Source organism: Entelurus aequoreus, linkage group LG25 (assembly GCF_033978785.1).
Source record: "Entelurus aequoreus isolate RoL-2023_Sb linkage group LG25, RoL_Eaeq_v1.1, whole genome shotgun sequence".
Lineage (NCBI taxonomy): Eukaryota > Metazoa > Chordata > Actinopteri > Syngnathiformes > Syngnathidae > Entelurus > Entelurus aequoreus.
In genome coordinates this window covers 28,407,092-28,425,941 of record NC_084755.1, presented here as the reverse complement: position 1 = coordinate 28,425,941, position 18,850 = coordinate 28,407,092, and the positions used below count along the sequence as shown (strand labels likewise).

At 39.0% G+C, this 18,850-nt stretch overlaps 1 protein-coding gene across 1 annotated transcript in view; it reads left to right on the top strand.

Moving 5' to 3' along the window:
• The window catches only part of LOC133642376 (phospholipid phosphatase-related protein type 5-like), a 90,913-nt gene that overhangs the window by 48,692 nt on the left and 23,371 nt on the right, over positions 1–18,850 (top strand).

The window sequence follows — 18,850 nt, the reverse complement described above, 5'->3', positions numbered from 1 at the left end:
TGAAGACAACACATGATGTGTCTATATTAGTTATATTAGCCTACTATCAAAAGGACTTTAAACATGTTATATAAGTGTTATAATGAAGACAACACATGATGAAGTGTCTATATTAGCTATATTAGCCTACTATCAAAATGACTTTAAAAGTCTTATACAAGTGTTCTAATGAAGGCAACACACGATGTAAGTGTCTATACTAGCTATATTAGCCTACTATCAAAATGTATTTAAAAGTCTTAAATAAGTGTTATAATTAAGGCAACATATAATGCAAGTGTCTGTATTGGCTATATTGGCCTACAAAACCAAATGACTTTAAATGTCTTATATAAGTGTTATAATGAAGGCAACACATAATTGAAAGTGTCCATAATATCTATATTAGCCTACTATCAAAATGACTTTAAAAGTCGTATATAAGTGTTATAATGAAGACAACACATGATGCAAGTGTCTATATTAGCTATATTAGCCTACTATCAAAATGTATTTAAAAGTCTTATATAAGTGTTATAATGAAGGAAACACATGATGCAAGTATATGTATTAGCCTACTATCAGAATGACTTTAAAAGTTGTAATTAAGGGTAATAATGAAGACAACACATGATGAAGTGTCTATATTAGCTATATTAGCCTACTATCAAAATGACTTTAAAAGTCTTATACAAGTGTTCTAATGAAGGCAACACATGATGTAAGTGTCTATACTAGCTATATTAGCCTACTATCAAAATGTATTTAAAAGTCTTAAATAAGTGTTATAATTAAGGCAACATATAATGCAAGTGTCTGTATTGGCTATATTGGCCTACAATCAAAATGACTTTAAATGTCTTATATAAGTGTTATAATGAAGGCAACACATAATTGAAAGTGTCTATAATATCTATATTAGCCTACTATCAAAATGACTTTAAAATTCTTATATAAGTGTTATAATGAAGACAACACATGATGCAAGTGTCTATATTAGCCTACTATCAAAATGACTTTAAAAGTCTTATATACGTCTTATAATGAAGACAACACATGATGCAAGTGTCTATATTAGCTATATTAGCCTACTATCAAAAGTGACTTTAAAAGTCTTATATAAGTGTTGTAATGAAGACAACACATGATATTAGTGTCTATATTAGCTAAAATTGCCTACTGTCAACATGACTATGTGTCGCAGGCTGACGCAAATATTCGTTGACAGAAATGTTGAAATGTAATTTTTATTCTACACATTTTTAGTAAGACTTATCAGAAGCTGAGATAACTCCTGGAAATGAGTGTCTTAGAATGGCCAAAGGTATAGATGTGTGTGTCCAAGTTAAAGAAAACGGCAGGCTGTCTTCTTCTAATAGATTTATTACAATGTTTTGCCAGCTGGGTAACGTTTGCTGTGGTCTGGAACAACATGGCACACAAATAACTATCAGAAATGCAGCCAATATTACATACAGATAATGTGTCATGAGACATGCACATATAAATTAAATACACAGAGGACATAAGTAAAGGAAATTAAATATGCCTACAAACGAGGCATAGTGATGCAATATGTACATACATCTAGCCTAAATAGCACGTTAGCATCGATTAGCTTGCAGTCATGCACTGATCAAATATGCCTAATTAGCACTCCACACAAGTCAATAACATCAACAAAGCTCACCCTCGTGCATGTACGCACAGTATAAAACGTTTGGTGGACAAAATGAGACTAAGGAGGAGTGGCATAAAACATCTTTCTGTGGCAGTGTCGAAGAAAGTTGTACATCTAAACAAACTACGGTGAGTTCATCGACCGCTGAAATTAGTCGGACAAAACGGCGCTGGCCAAATACTCTCATCAGTGAAGCATTTTTAATTTGTTTAAATAACATTGGGATTTTTTAACGATTAGGAAAGTTTGTGTCATGTTTGCCCTCTCACAAAAACATTTCGGATACAACAAAAAATGCTTTCCCCCTCGCCCCCATCTTTTCCCATCTTCATACATTTTTGAAAAAGCTCCACGGAGCCACCAGGGCGGCGCTAAAGAGCCGCACGGTTGCCGACCCCCGTGCTCGCTTACGCCATCTTCTTGCGTTCGGCGTCTAATTTGATGACATTCAATAGAGAGAGATTAGCATATTTAGCTGCATCATCTTGGGTGAATGCTCCTGTTACAATTTCACACCTAAGTCGATAATAATGTGTGAATGCTATTTTTAAAGGTAAGACTTATTATCACCAGTTTTATTCAAAGCTCCACTAGATTTACACTGCATGGGTAATGAGGCCCAGTGTGGATATTATGGCTGTCTGAAGATTGACGATTTTTGCCAATTTGACTTATATCAGTATCAGCATTGGCTATTTTTGATGTTTTTGTATAACTACAACAGAACTACATTAGCAGATACATTATATACACACATGATACCAGAATATAGTATGAGCAAATAGTGACGGCTGAAACTCAATTATTATTTTTAATATATTTAAAAACAAAAAACTCTCATTGTCAATAATTATCTTGTTTGTTTTATTGTCAAGCCTGACCCTTTCACTCCCTCCTACAGTTTTTCCTTTTTTTTCGGGGAAATTGTTATGTACGTGAGGGGTGGAAAGAGACGAAAAATCTTGGATCACAATAGATAACTCCCCTCCCGTCTCCTCTCATCATACACAATGGAATTTTCCAAGCCTTTGACTTGGTGCAACAAAGACAGCTTCTTGTCAGTTCATTGGGAACTCAGAGAACGGAAAGTTTTTTGATAATTTACATACAATTTTTCTGACAGTGTTTGTTGCAGGACTATGTGTGATTTTAACCATGTGAATATTACCAGACGATGTTGTAAGTGCGTGTTTGATGAATCCTTCAGCAGTCCAAAAGGGCGAGACAAAAAGGGGGTCCGTGGGCAGGCAGGTGGTCGAGGGCAGGAGAGAAGCGACAAGGTCCGTGTCCAAGCGAGGGTCGAGGATCGAGGGAGGCAGTCCAAAGTCCGGAGGGAGGTCGAGGCACAGAGCTCGAGCACACGGAACAAGACGGGTATGCAATGAGTTAACGACGTTCCAGCGTAGGCTCCAAGGGTCCACTGGTCTTTATGCTGCCAACCTGATTACTCCCAGGTGCGCTGATTGTCGATAGTCTGCATTTGCGTTGTTGCGTGGGCGTGTCCTGGCATACTGCCAGCCTGAGTGTTGGAAGAACTAGCTGCGGGAGATTTGCGGGTTCGAGACCGCGCCGTGACAGAAATCCAGTTTTTGTCCTTCTTTCCTGGCATCTTCCCGGTCCCCTTTTGTTTGTTAGCCAGCTATTGCAATCTATTCATAATAATGGGAGAGTCCAGTCCATTGGGAGGCTCGCAGAGGATTGTAGGAGTGGTCCACACTGACTTAGAACAGCTAGCACGTCCTCCAGACTGGTATCTCTCCAGGGATTATCCGTGGCTTTGTGTTCAACTGGTCTGGAACAGAGTCTATTTAAAAACTAGAGTATATAGATGAGTTTTAAGGTTTGACTTAAGTGCTTCTACCAATATTATGTTATATTCTTATCTTATATTCTTATGTATATTATTCCCTAACTTTTGCCAGTCGTACTGGAGCCCGCATAGTTAGCATAGTTTCATGTTCCGCGATTCAATCAAATAGTGCGACGGATACGGATGGCAAATGAGACTTATTATATTGAAGTAAAGAAGAGCAACATCCAGGAAGAAATTATGTCAAACAAGCTTGAAAAATGTCTTAACTTTAATCTACGTGAAGGAACCCAGAATTGTTTTTATTTAAATGTTCACAATAATTCAAGGTTCCTAAAGAGGAAACCTTACAATGTATTAAATCCATAAACTGCTGTAAAATTTGATAAAATTGAGTATATGGCGAGTTATTGTTATTGTTATTTCCGATATTCTGAAATGCATATTTTGATGCTCCTCTCAGATAAACATAATAAATTATGTTGACTTAAATATTGTCTAATTATGCACGAATATATTATCAAATATTCAAACCATTTTTTTTATATAATTAAATACTACTAATAATGATTTCTAAGCAAGTTATCCATCAAATTGTGCAATGTAAAAGTATACTTGCCAACCTTGAGACCTCCAATATCGGGAGGTAAAAGTAGCAATAGATTTCATGGTAAAATTGTGAAATTTACTGTGTTTTTTACAGTATTGTTTTCTAAATGAAAAAAACAGTACTTTTTTTTTTTACTGTAATAAACTGTGGTGCCATTTTGGCATTTACAGTAACACACTGAAAAAATCTACAGTTGTTGATTAGCGGTTAAAAAACTAATAAAAAAAACTGGCAGCTCAGGTGCGAAAATGTTACTGTAAAATTGCAGGTTTTTTTATTTACAGTAAAAAAAACAAATGTAAATTTCACAGTAAAATGCTGGCAACTGAGCTGCCTTTTTTTTTTTTTTTTTTACCATAAAAACAGCAGTACTGTTTTTCCATTTACAGTAATATACACTACATTTTGAGGTGACGTTATTGCAACTTACCATATTTGTTTTAAAAGATTTAAAATCTACTAATAAAATGCATAAAAAATTGTGTAATAGTAGTATTCACTGTTAGCGGCCCCCTGGGGCCAAACATAACTGCGATGTGGCCCTCAGTGAAAACGACTTTGATTTCAACTGTGACTGTTCTGTTAACAGGGCGCTGCTAAACAACCAGGCGGACATGTTTTATAACACCATATTTTCCAGCCACATCTCCATCTGTGTCAGATGTCCTTCAAAACAGGTACTTCAGACCACTCTACCCGGCTCACAAGGGGAGTATTCTCAACATCCATTGAGACAGGAATTATGCCGATTTCAAAGGAAATTGCCTAAGACAATGCTTTGATGGTAGCGCAAGCTTTGTTTTTCATCTTGAGAGCCATTGTTAGGAACAAAAACGTTGACTGTAGGAGGCCATTGTTACGTGCACACATATGCCCCTAATAACACGCCTATTGTGGGGATAAATCTAAAAAAGGCTGCAGTTGCGCTAAAACACATTTCTCCAGAATTTTTGACACAAAAGGTAATTTGGAAATGGGCCGATAATTTGACAAACATGTTGGATCTAGACCTGTTTTTTTAATCAAAGGCTCAACAACAGCTCTTTTACAAAAAGAGGGGACACAGCCAGAAATCAAGCTGCTGTTGATGATGTCCCTAACAGACAAGTCAATAGTGTCCCAGATTTCTTTAAAAAAGCGAGGGGGGGACTGGGTCTGTGGGACAGGACGAGGGTTTCAGTTTGTGGACTATTCCTGTAAGCTCAGGCATGGACACAGGCTCAAAGTGACTAAACACAGCCGAGCACTGAGTGGCCACATTAAAACTCAATGGAGAGCGAGAAAGATTTGCCCGAATAAAAGCAACCTTATCGTTAAAAAAGGAGAGACATTTTTCACAAGTTTCACTTGTCATCTCCAGTAAAGTGGCTGGATTCGGATTAAGAACATAACTACTAGTATTAAAAAGAACACGTGGCTTGCTGATACTATTTAAAATTAAGTCTGACAGATATTTTGTTTTCTCAGCTTTAACCACACTTTGATAGTTCTGACAGTTTTCTTTTAAAACTTGATAAGAAACCTCCAAGTGATCCCCTTTCCACTTGCGCTCCGCCCTTCGCCACTCACGCCGAGCTGTTTGATTGATTGATTGAGACTTTTATTAGTAGGTTGCACAGTGAAGTACATATTCCGTACAATTGACCACTAAATGGTAACACCCGAATGAGTTTTTCAACTTGTTTAAGTCGGGGTCCACTTAAATTGATTCATGATACAGATATATACTATCATATATACTATCATCATAATACAGTCATCACACAAGATAATCACATTGAATTATTTACATTATTTACAATCAGGGGTGTGGAGGGGGGGGGGGTGTGGACATCAAGTAGTGGACATAGAGAGAGAGAGAGAGAGATCAGAAGGCATAAGAAAAAGAAAAAGTATCTGCATTTGATTGTTTACATTTGATTATTAGCAATCCGGGGAGGGTGTTAGTTTAGGGTTGTAGCTGCCTGGAGGTGAACTTTTATTGCGGTTTTGAAGGAGGATAGAGATGCCCTTTCTTTTATACCTGTTGGGAGCGCATTCCACATTGATGTGGCATAGAAAGAGAATGAGTTAAGACCTTTGTTAGTTCGGAATCTGGGTTTAACGTGGTTAGTGGAGCACCCCCTGGTGTTGTGGTTATGGCGGTCATTTACGTTAAGGAAGTAGTTTGACATGTACTTCGGTATCAGGGAGGTGTAGCGGATTTTATAGACTAGGCTCAGTGCAAGTTGTTTAACTCTGTCCTCCACCTTGAGCCAGCCCACTTTAGAGAAGTGGGTAGGAGTGAGGTGGGATCTGGGGTGGAGGTCTAGAAGTAACCTGACTAGCTTGTTCTGAGATGTTTGGAGTTTAGATTTGAGGGTTTTGGAGGTGCGTGTGGTTTCATTGAGCCAAGGCTCCTGTTTTCGCTTTGGACGTATAGCTCTGAGGGGCGCTATACTATCCAGAATCTCAGAACATATAGAAAGAAAAGAGCACATCAATTGTTCAGTGTCTGCAGAGTGTGATACTCTGCATGGACACAGTGAATAAAGGGGAGAAGGTGGCTGCGGTGTCAGACCTAATAACACGCCCATGACGCACGGCAAGTGGTTTCACATCAGGGTCCAAACTTCAATTAAACATAACCGGACTGTGATCAGAAAACACAGCATCACCAACAACGACATTGTCAACATTAAAACCATAAGACAGTACGAGGTCTAGCGTATGCCCACGTTCATGTGTGGAACCAGATACAGACTGTGCAAAATTAAAAGAGTCAATGACATTCAGGAAGCTCCTGGATAGAGGTTCGTCTGCGCAGCAGGTGTGAATATTAAAGTCACCAACAATAAGAACACGATCATATTTGGGCAGAATTTCGGCCAGAAATTCCGAAAAGTCATTTATGAAGTCTTTGAGGTACTTGGGTGGTCGATAGACGACGGCACACAGGACGACATCAGAAAGACCCAGCTCAAACATGCATAGTTCGAAGCTTGAAAAGGAGGATTGCAGGCGGATCTGACGGCATTTAAAGTCATTTTTAAAAACGACTGCTAATCCTCCTCCTTTTCGGCCAGACGACCGCGGAGAATTAAAATACGAGCACTCCGGTGATAAAAGTTGATTTAGAGGAGCAAACTCACCAGTTCTCAGCCATGTCTCCGTCACACAGAGGAAGTCCAGTCCGCGGAGACGAATAAATCCTTCAGGATAAATGTTTTGTTTGTCAAGGATCTTGCGTTAACAAGACCAAAGTTAACGGGGGCCGGCGCGTCCAAGGCCGCTGCTGATCCGGGTGGGGGCCGACACAGAGCCTGCAGGTGGCGGGACAGCAGGAGCGTGGCGGGCAAGTTTCCCCCTGCAGACCGACGACAGGAACAATCCAGGACCCGGCGGGATCCAGCAAACGTGGGTGCAGGAAGAAACCAGGTACCGGACCATACCTCCTTCGGGAAGCCACGGAAAGCCGGACCAGGAGTGCCCTAACTTTCACCAGCTGGCCGCCACGTTTACCGCGGGACCGATGACGCTTTCGCCGGGGGAGAGGAACCGGAGGGCGAAAAAGGAAGGCAGGATCCCGGCCAGGTGAGAAAGCTGACTGGGACGTCATAAAACCAACGTCGAAGTTGATCATATCCGTGTGAGAGGGACAAAGATCCAACAGCGTTTGGCGGTCATACACAAACAGTGAGTTGACAGGGACAACAAAAGACGCGAACAGCACAAAAACAAGCAAAGCTGACAGCGAGAGACGGCAAGCCTCAGCACATACTGGCGCCATCTTGGATCTAGAAGTCTAGAATGAAAGTATATAAGAGAATTGACAGAGTGTGTACCTTCAGTGCGCAGTGCCTCATTAAAATCCAGCCGCTGTTGCTTAGGAGGTGAAGTGTGTCTCTCTTTACTAGCTTCGTCGAAGCATGTTGCTTTTGTAGCTGTTTCAGCAGATTTGAATTGCTAGGATAGGATCTTTGAGCCAAGACACAACTTACATTTAACTAATTTTTTTTTTTCTTTGTGGTCGACAAAAGAAAAGTAGTGAGAATATCTCCATGTTAAGAAACTCGGCTTCGGGCTACGCCACGTCTTGTTAGTAAACACAGACACGCCCCCTCCCACACACACACGCACACACACATACAGCGCACGGCGCGCCTCTTCCTTGTCGCCTCTTCCGCAGCGCTCCAATAAAACACACTCAGATCTTCTCAGTTTCTAGCCGATACTACATAAGAAAATAACGTAAAATAACGCAGTAACGCATCATGTAGTAACATTGCATATCAAACACAGTTTAAAAAATTAAAGCAGCGCTATGTAACTTTTCAACGTTCATAAAGTATGTTTATAACATTTGGGACGATACATAGACTTACAACTAGTTGAATGACACCTCTGTTATGGCCTCAGGGGGGGTTGTATCGCTTTTACTGGCACTTAGTGACTTTGAGAAGGATGGCAGGAACCCTGACGCGCAAAAAAACTACAAATGTGCTGACTTGCTTTACGGCATAAGTCACTCCCCCTTTTCCCCATTCGTTAAAAAGACAGAAAGTAAAAGAAGAAGAACGCCTACGTGTAATTATTGTTATTATGGCCGAAGCTGCAAAACAACCAAAGAAATGAAAAGTATTGTCTGAGGAGACAAAAAAAAAGAAAAAGGGAGGCTTCCCGGATAAAACATTGCCCCGGCTTTCACTCGCTGGCCTAAGATCAAAGACGAGGGATTTCAGACCGATTCTGCTTTGACTCTGTTCCTGCTGGATTAGTAAGTGACTTTCCATGCTCAAATCAAAATGATAATGCTAATGTTAGCTATCGGAAATGTACGTGGTAGCCATGAATAACCACCAACTTGATAGTTCCACACTACTTCCTTCAAAAAAACTTCCCCGCCGGTCTTTCTTTGGTTTGGACCTGCATCCGCCCGATACGTTCTTGCTAGTAGCGTCATGTAGCACAATCTAAGACCATTTCTTGATAGTGTCTGCTATCAACATAGCCGTTAGAGACATCATATGTGTGCCAATATGACAGCAGACATCATGTCAGTATGACGCTGTATGCACCAGTTCTCATGGGAAATGTGGTCTTCTTCTGGCAAAACACTACCGTTTTGGTCCACTGGCGCCGCCAAAATCAACCAAAACTGAAAAATCATACGGTTATTCCATATTTGTATTTTCAATTTGTTGTTTTGCCTGTCTTGGTCTTATGCACAATACCTGTACCTAAAAAATAAATAGCATCACATTATATTCTCTAAAGCAGACCTGGGCAAAATACGGCCCGCGGGCCACATGCGGCCCATTAAGATTTTCAATCTGGCCTGCAGTCTAAGCCTGGCCCCCTGGAGAGGGGGTCCAGACTGAGGCCAAGGAAGTAAAAAAAAAACTTCATAGCCATAGCACACATAAACGTGTGTAAGAGGGAAACATCAAAGGACAGTCAAGACATTAAAAGAGCAGAGCTGATGCAACCAGCTGTCATGATCCGTGGCCCGGATCATGTTTTGTGTTTTCTGTTAGTTCCTGTTTGTGCACCTCTGAGTTGTTACCATGGCTAAGTATTATTTTCACCTGCCTCTTGTGTTCGGGACGCTCACCTGTTGCTAATCAAGAGACATTATTTAAGCCTGCCTTTGCCAGTCAGTCGGTCTGGCTTCTTTGTTTGCGTCACGCTCCTGTTACGTAAGTTTTGCTTGTCTCCTAACCCATGCCAAGTGTTTAGCTTCAAGTGCGATCGGCACCTTGTTTCGTCGGTTTGTTTTTTGCTTTTGTACCTCTTTGATTTGTTCAAGATTAAATCATGTTCCTACCTGCAAGTCTTGTCCGGAGTCATCCGTTTGCAACCTGGGAGAACGAACCGCGCAGTAAACTGCAACCCCGCCGTAACACCAGCCACTTCTACACACAGCCACAAAAGTAAAACAACAACAAAAACAAGAAACATATACACTGTGGTGGCCTCTGCGTTGTTCCAAGCCATTGTCTGCTGGGGTGGGGGGACCATCGCCAGAGAAAGGAGCAGACCCAATAAAGCAACCAAGAGAGCCGACTCCACCCTCGGCCGCCCACCAACTCTCGGCCAGTGTCCAGTCCGCATGGATGAGTGAGGATGCGTCTAAGGCTGGGGTGTCCAAAGTGCGGCCCGGGGGCCATTTGCGGCCCGCAGCTGATTGTTTACCGGCCCGCCACACATTCTGGAAATGATATTGCAAAAATTTAAAAAACATACAAAAAAGTGGAATTAGGTGAAATCTAACTAGAAAAAGTTGCAATGTTGACACAAAGCTGCCATGCAGGCTGTTTTGTTTTCTTTTGTCTATATTTATTTTTATTTTTTTTGCCATTGCTAAAAAAAAAAAAAAAAAATCAATAATATAATGGATTATTGACCTATTCAAGGCTCCAATTATTTCAAATATTTCACTTTAAAATGTTTTATGTGGAAAATATTGCAGAAAATATTGTGTGGTTGCCATACAAAAACATCAACGTTTTCTTTGACTAAAGAGCATAAAACAAACAAAATAATAGTTCAAACGTAAAATCGACAGATATATCTGAAGTTGATCTCGTAACTTAAGTGTTGAAAGTAAAAAAAAAAACACTAATAAAAATGCATCACTTTATATGAGTGGGTCACCTTTTGGATCCCAAATATATTTAATGTGATTTTACTCATCTTTTCACTGTGATTACTCAAAAACAGAGGTGTGGACTCGAGTCACATGACTTGGACTCGAGTCAGACTCGAGTCATGAATTTGATGACTTTAGACTCGACTTGACAAAATGTAAAGAGACTTGCAACTCGACTTAGACTTTAACATCAATGACTTGTGACTTCACTTGGACTTGAGGCTTATGACTTGACATGACTTGCTACTTTCCCCAAAACCCAAACCTTAAAAAGTTATTTGGGAGCGCTCCGTATCTTTAATTTTATACGTCTGTGTCTATAAGCGTGTGTGCTGTCAGTACAACAGCCAATCAAATTAAATCTACGTTGTTTTCATCCCACAGCTCTCATCCAATCCAATTGCAGGACAACCACCGAACATGAGTTGTCAAACAATGCGGCAGTGAGAAACAATTATGCCAAAGTTGGTTTCATTCGGGTATAAAAACTACGACTTGGTCAACATATATCGGGGGGGGTGTATATTGTAGCGTATTGTAGAGTTAGTGCTGCAAGGGATTCTAGGTATTTGGTCTGTTGTGTTTATGTTGTGTTACGGTGCGGATGATCACCCAAAATGTGTTTGTCATTCTTGTTTGGTGTGGGTTCACAGTGTGGCGCATATTTGTAACAGTGTTAAAGTTGTTTATACGGTCACCCTCAGTGTGACCTGTATGGCTGTTGACTAAGTATGCCTTGCAATCATGTGCGTGTGTAAAAGCCGCGTATATCATGTGACTGAGCCGGCACGCTGTTTGTATGGAGGAAAAGTGGACGCTATAGGCCAGGGGTGTCCAAACTTTTTCCACTGAGGGCCGCACACTAAAAATTTAAAGCAAGCAGGGGCCATTTTGATATTTTCTATTTTAAAAACCAATACAATATGTGTATAAAAAAGATACCTTTAGGCCTCCACTCAGACTTGATCCCGGGGACCCCAAAAGGTTTTGGTCAAAAAAAATATTACAAATGTGTCATTATTTAGTTTATTATTATTATTATTATTATTCAAGGTTTAAATCTTTAGATCAACATTAGGTCTATCTGACGCTTTTAAAGATTTAAGTTGTATGCCATTTTTGTCAAGGAAAACCGTGTTTTTTTATGGAAAAAAACAAAAAATAGGCAATATTTTCCCCCAATAAAATTTTAAAGTGGAATATTTGAGATTATGTAATAATTGGAGTCTTAAAAACTCATAACAACATTGATTTTAATTCATTATTTTTTTTGAGCAATGACACTTAAAAAAAAAAAAAGGCCCACTAAAATTATTGGGGATCCAAAAGGGTACTGCTCAGTAAAGTTTAAAAAAATAAATCCAACATTTTGTTTTAACTTTTACCACGATAGTCTCAAGATCAACTTCAGATCTGTCCGTCAATTATAAGTTTTATTGTTGTTTATGTTTTTTGTTTGTTCGTTTTAGGCCCTTCTTTAAAAAACTTTGTTTTTAAATGGCAACCAAAAAATATGCAACATTTTCCCCCCAAAATATCTCAAAGTGGAATATTTAATGTGAAGTAAATGGAGCCTTGAATAGGTCAATAATTCATAATGACATTGACTTTTATTCATTATTATTTTTTAAAGAAAGAAACAGCCTGCATGACAGCTTAGTGTTATTAGAGTAAATAATGCAACATTTTCTTGTTACATTTCACCTGTTTGCTCTTTTATACCACTTTTTATGTTTTTTTGTTTTTTTTCATCGTATTTTTAGAATGTGCCGTGGGGCCGTTAAAAAATTACCTGCGGGCCGCAAATGGCCCCCGGGCCGCACTTTGGACACCCCTGCTATAGGCATTGCCTTTAAGGCATGCCCCCTATATTGTTGTACGGGTGGAAATCGGGAGAAATTTGGGAGAATAGTTGCCTCGGGAGATTTTCGGGAGGGGGCACTGAAATTCGGGAGTCTCCCGGGAAAATCGGGAGGGTTGGCAAGTAAGGGTTAGCGTCCTTATCACTAATCAGAGCCAGGTGTCCTCAGTCAGTGCTCCGTACTGATGAAGAGCACAGGGAGGAGCATTGACAAAAACTAAAGTCAAAGGCACGGGAAAAAACGACACGCAAAGTCCGACCCGTCCAGGCAGGTCATGACAAAAACACCACAATTGTACCATCTAATGTGCTTCAGAAAAATAATATATGAAAATTAAATCATACAAGTAGTTATGTTATGCTGCATTTAACTTGGAAAGGAGAACTTCTCCAATATCCCCTTAAGCTGCTTCTCTGTCAAACACACCTTAGCGGCTTTTACATATTTTCTTGGATACATGTCCACCGTATAGAAATTATTTCAGCGTCCTTGCTGAACTCATTTGTCTTTCTCCTTGCTCACAAACACATAAGATTGTCTGAGTGGCCGGTAGCTACAACTCCAGATGGCACTTCAAGCTTATTTGAAGGACCGTGCTCTTCAGTTTGCAAGCTGTGGCCGGCTACTCGTTAGACAAACAGAACGGAGGCTTACCAATATAGAGCAGAACACATAATATACAAGTTAACACCCAACAACAATAACTACCCTTCTACGTGAGTCACAACGACCTAAGACTGAATTATGCTTCCGTGCGGTCACTATGCCGTCGTCGCCAATGCCGTCTTAAACAATTCATAGTTATTTGTTTAGGTCGACCACATGACTTGCCAATGTTTTATTATGTGAGTCAGGGGTGCCCACACTTTTTCTGCAGGCGAGCTACTTTTCAATTGACCAAGTGGAGGGGATCTACCTCATTCATATACATAATTTATATGTATTTATTTATGAAATATACGTTTTTGTTAACAAGTTAAAGGTGTTTAATGATAATACAAGCATGTTTAACACATATAGATTCCTTTCTTTCATGAAGACAAGAATATAAGTTGGTGTATTAGGGGGGGGGGGGGGGGGGGGTTGAGGTGGGCGGGGTGGGCGGGGTTAAGGGGGGAGGAGTATATTTATAGCTAGAATTCACAGAAATTCAAGTATTTCTTATATATATATATATATATATATATATATATATATATATATATATATATATATATATATAATATATATATATATATATATATATATATATATATATATATAATATATATAATAAATACTTTACTTTCAGTGAATTCTAGCTATATATATATATATATATATATATATATATATTATATTATATATATCTATATATATATATATATATATATATATATATATATATATTATATATATGTATATGTATTTTATTATATATATATATATATATATACACTACCGTTCAAAAGTTTGGGGTCACCCAAACAATTTTGTGGAATAGCCTTCATTTCTAAGAACAAGAATAGACTGTCGAGTTTCAGATGAAAGTTCTCTTTTTCTGGCCATTTTGAGCGTTTAATTGACCCCACAAATGTGATGCTCCAGAAACTCAATCTGCTCAAAGGAAGGTCAGTTTTGTAGCTTCTGTAACGAGCTAAACTATTTTCAGATGTGTGAACATGATTGCACAAGGGTTTTTCTAATCATCAATTAGCCTTCTGAGCCAATGAGCAAACACATTGTACCATTAGAACACTGGAGTGATAGTTGCTGGAAATGGGCCTCTATACACCTATGTAGATATTGCACCAAAAAACAGACATTTGCAGCTAGAATAGTCATTTACCACATTAGCAATGTATAGAGTGTATTTCTTTAAAGTTAAGACTAGTTTAAAGTTATCTTCATTGAAAAGTACAGTGCTTTTCCTTCAAAAATAAGGACATTTCAATGTGACCCGAAACTTTTGAACAGTAGTGTTTATATTTATATATATAATATAATATATATATATATATATATATATATATATATATATATATATATATATATATATATATATATATATATATATATATATATATATATATGTATATATATATATATATATATATATATATATATATATATATATATATATATATATATATATATATATATATATATATATATATATATATATATAAAAGAAATACTTGAATTTCAGTGTTCATTTATTTACACATATATACACACATAACAGTCCTCTACTCATTGTTGTATTTGAAAGTGCAATGCTTTGCAGCCAGTAGCACAGCCTTTGAAGGAGCATAGGTATGGGCAGCATCTGTGAAATTTAATTTGCAGGAAAGGAGTGAGTTTAGGGTTGAATTGTCCATCCTCGTTCTATTCTCTGTCACTCGTCGTCGCCATGACTGCCTCTTCTTCGTTCTTCTGCTTCGTCTCCTTCTTGTTGTGTGTGCAGTTGTGCACTCTCCAAAAGCCATAGATGTTATAACGTGACTGGGCCGGCACGCTGTTTATATGAAGGAAAAGCGGACGTGGCGACAGGCTGTCCTCACTCAGGTCCGCACGGACTTTGAGGGGGCGTGCCTTAAGTCCGGCTGGAAATCGGGAGAAATTCGGGAGAATGGTTGTCCCGGGAGATTTTCGGGAGAGGCACTGAAATTCGGGAGTCTCCCGGAAAATTTGGGAGGGTTGTCAAGTATGGTATTACCTGATTCTGATGACTTGCATTGATTGGAATCAGACAGTAGTGATGATAACGTCCACATTTTCAAATGGAGGAGAAAAAAAGTCCTCCTTTCTGTCCAATACCACATGAAAGTGGTTGCTTTTTGCCATCTTATTTGTCCAGCTTCCATACTCCTTTTTATACACTTTACAAGAAATACATTGGCGGCAAACTCCGTAGCTTGCTAGCTTGTGCGCGCTAGCTTTCTGAGACTCTTATTGTGTTAGCACAGGCAGGATGAAGCAGGGATTTTATTGTGAAGATAGGAACTGTGCAGTCGGTCTTTAAAATTTTGACAGAGTCTGTTGAAATAAAAAGTGTTTCTCGCGTTCCTGTCGGTCGTTTTTTCTTAATAATGATCTGGCAGCAGCCAGCGTCATCTCACAAGACCCTCGGGTGCCGTGAATGTCAATCAAGTGACGAAAGTCTTGGTGAAGATTGATGATCGCTAATTTTTAGGTCTTATTTTTTTAATGCCTGGCGGGCGGTCGACTGACACACCCTCCGCCATCAACCGGTAGCTCGCGATCGATGTAATGGGCACCCCTGATGTTGAACATTTGTCCCTTTTGTTCTACATGGTGCTTAAAGTATCAGTAGAGTGGAAAACAAGTTGACTTTATATGCTTATTTGTGTTTCATTGTATCCGTTAAACCATATCCAATTGTATTAACAATCCGCAAAGTATGTGAAAATTGTCATGTCTCTGTGATCATGTTTTGTTTTGGTTATGTTCGGTTTGGTTTTTGGACCCTTTGTGCACGCTTGTTTGTTTTGTTTCCATGACAACCCGTTAGTTTTCACCTGTCCTCATGTCATGCACCTGTTTCACGTTTTGCACTCGCGCACCTGTCACTAATCATGTCATTGTTATTTAAGCCTGTCTTTTTCTGTTGATCGTCCTGGTGACATTATCCTTACTACCTCTGCTCACTTCATGCCATGCTACTTTTGTGCCTCCATGCTACCTTTGAAATCTATGCCATAGTTCCCTGCGTTCCAAGTAAGTTTTTGTTTATTGTTCATAGTTTTTTGCCCAAATGCTAGTTTTGGTTTCATGAGTCAAGTTTGTTCTCCGCCTTTGTGCGCGCCTTTTGTTTGTACCCTTTTGTTTGTATTTTGTAGTTAGTGTTAAAATAAAAGATGTCCTTACCTTCACGCCTTGCCCGCTCCAACTTTGTTTGCATCTCGGGAAAACAAACAACCCATAGTCCAAGTCTTGACAAAAATAATGTCCAAACATCACAAAATGCCAGAAATTCAGTCAGTCATTTTGAATATTCCACTACGATTCCGACCTCTTCATAGCACAGAGACGGCCCTTCTTAAAGTTATAAATGACATCCGTCTAAACACAGACTCTGGCAAAACTTCAGTATTAATGCTTTTGGACCTCAGTGCTGCATTTGACACTGTCGACCACTCAATACTTTTGGACAGGTTGGAAAACTGGGTGGGAATCTCAGGCACAGTTTTAAGCTGGTTCAATTCATATCTACAAGATAGGAACTATTTTGTTTCCATTGGTGACTTTGTATCAGAACCAACCAACGTAACGTGTGGAGTCCCCCAAGGTTAAATCTTGGGGCCGACTTTATTTAACATTTATATGCTCCCACTAGGACAAATCATGCAAAATAATAACATTGACCACCATTGCTATGCCGATGACACCCAAATCTATGTAGCACTATCACCAAATGACTATCGCCCCATAGATCTTCTGTGCCAGTGCATTGAGCAAGTCAAACACAGGATGTGCCAAAATTTCCTACAACTAAATGAAGATAAAACTGAGATAATTGTTTTTGGTGCTAAAAAAGAAAAGTTTAAAGTCGTCCAACACCTTCAATCACTGTCCCTGAAAACCTCAAATAAAGCCAGAAATCTTGGGGTTATTTTAGATTCTGATTTACATTTCAACAGTCACATCAAATCAGTAACAAAATCGGCCTACTATCACCTCAAAAATGTAAAAAGACTTAGAGGGCTCATGTCAGCTCAAGACTTTGAAAAACTTGTACATGCCTTTATTACCAGTAGGCTAGACTATTGTAATGGTCTCCTTGCAGGTCTTCCCAAAAAAACTGTCAGGCAGCTACAGCTTGTTCAGAACGCTGCTGCTAGAGTTCTAACAAAGACCAAAAAATGTGAGCACATTACACCAATTCTTAAATCCTTACATTGACTCCCTGTACATCAGAGAATAGATTTCAAAATCCTCCTGCTCACATATAAATCACTACATGGTCTAGGGCCCAAGTATATTACTGATATGCTCCCACTATATAAGCCCTCTAGATCACTAAGATCTTCTGAGACCAATCTGTTAGCGGTTCCAAGATTAAACTCAAATCAAGGGAGAGCATCATTCAGTCACTATGCAACAAATAGCTGGAATAAACTACCTGAAGATGTCAGACTTTCCCCAACTCTGACTACTTTTAAAACCAAACTGAAGACTTTTATGTTCACCTTAGCTTTCAGCTAAATGTTTTAATCTTTTAACTTTTAACGTCTGCACTGTTTTTATTTGTATTGTCTGCATTTTAATTTTGCTTTTATTTTCTTTCATTTCACTTTGTTGTCTGTGAAGCACTTTGAGTCTGCTTTGTGTATGAAAAGTGCTATACAAATAAAGGTGCCTTGCCTTGCCTTGCCTACGAACAATTTCAGTAATTCCAATAGATTCTACGTCACTGGAGTAACGCTCTGACCATATTATTAGATCAGTCATACTGGAAATACGCAAACGTTTGATAGAGATGTGTTCTTTTCTTACATAAGGATTGTGAATGTTAAACAACACATATTTTCTTTTTTTATACATTCAAATTGGTAAATAAATAGCTAAGTTGTGCATTCAAATTGGTAAATAAATAGCTAACAATTGAGTCAACAGATGGAGGATCCTTTTTCAACTGTTCTTGTAATCAGACCATATTTTAGGTATATTAGATGGAATCTTTACATGCTATGTTTGGACTGTCATCTGCAGTCTTCTTCAGAAGGGTCACCTGACCACTGTGACGTGTTGCCTATCAACTGTTCTATTAGGCGTGGCCAACCAGGTAGACCTGTCAACTCTACCTGGCATGGCCGGCTTCCACTACAGAATATTTTTCAGAAATGTGTAACTGATCAAATAAATTGACCAAGCATAAATGTCTACTGCAGAGAATGCTGGTTGTCATTATAAGAATAACAGTGAAAGCAGACGTCCGGCCCTTAGCTTTCTAGAAATGTGACCCCGAGAACCAGTGTTAATTTTGACAGCTATTTTAATTTAATTTTACTTATAGTGAAGTTAATTATATCATGTATACATTTCTGATATGATTGGAAGTAGCATGTGTTTGTATTTGGCCACATGATCTTTTAAAAGTATTCTTCTACCATGGTCAAAGTGCAAAGGTCCATAACTTGCACTGAAGAGTGTCCACAGGAGATTGGGAATCCCATAAGAATGTAGGTGTCAGGAGGAGGATTAAAGACATTAGCAACACCTGGTAAAAGGTCCACGGATAGGGACAGAGGACTTAAACTAACCATACCAATAA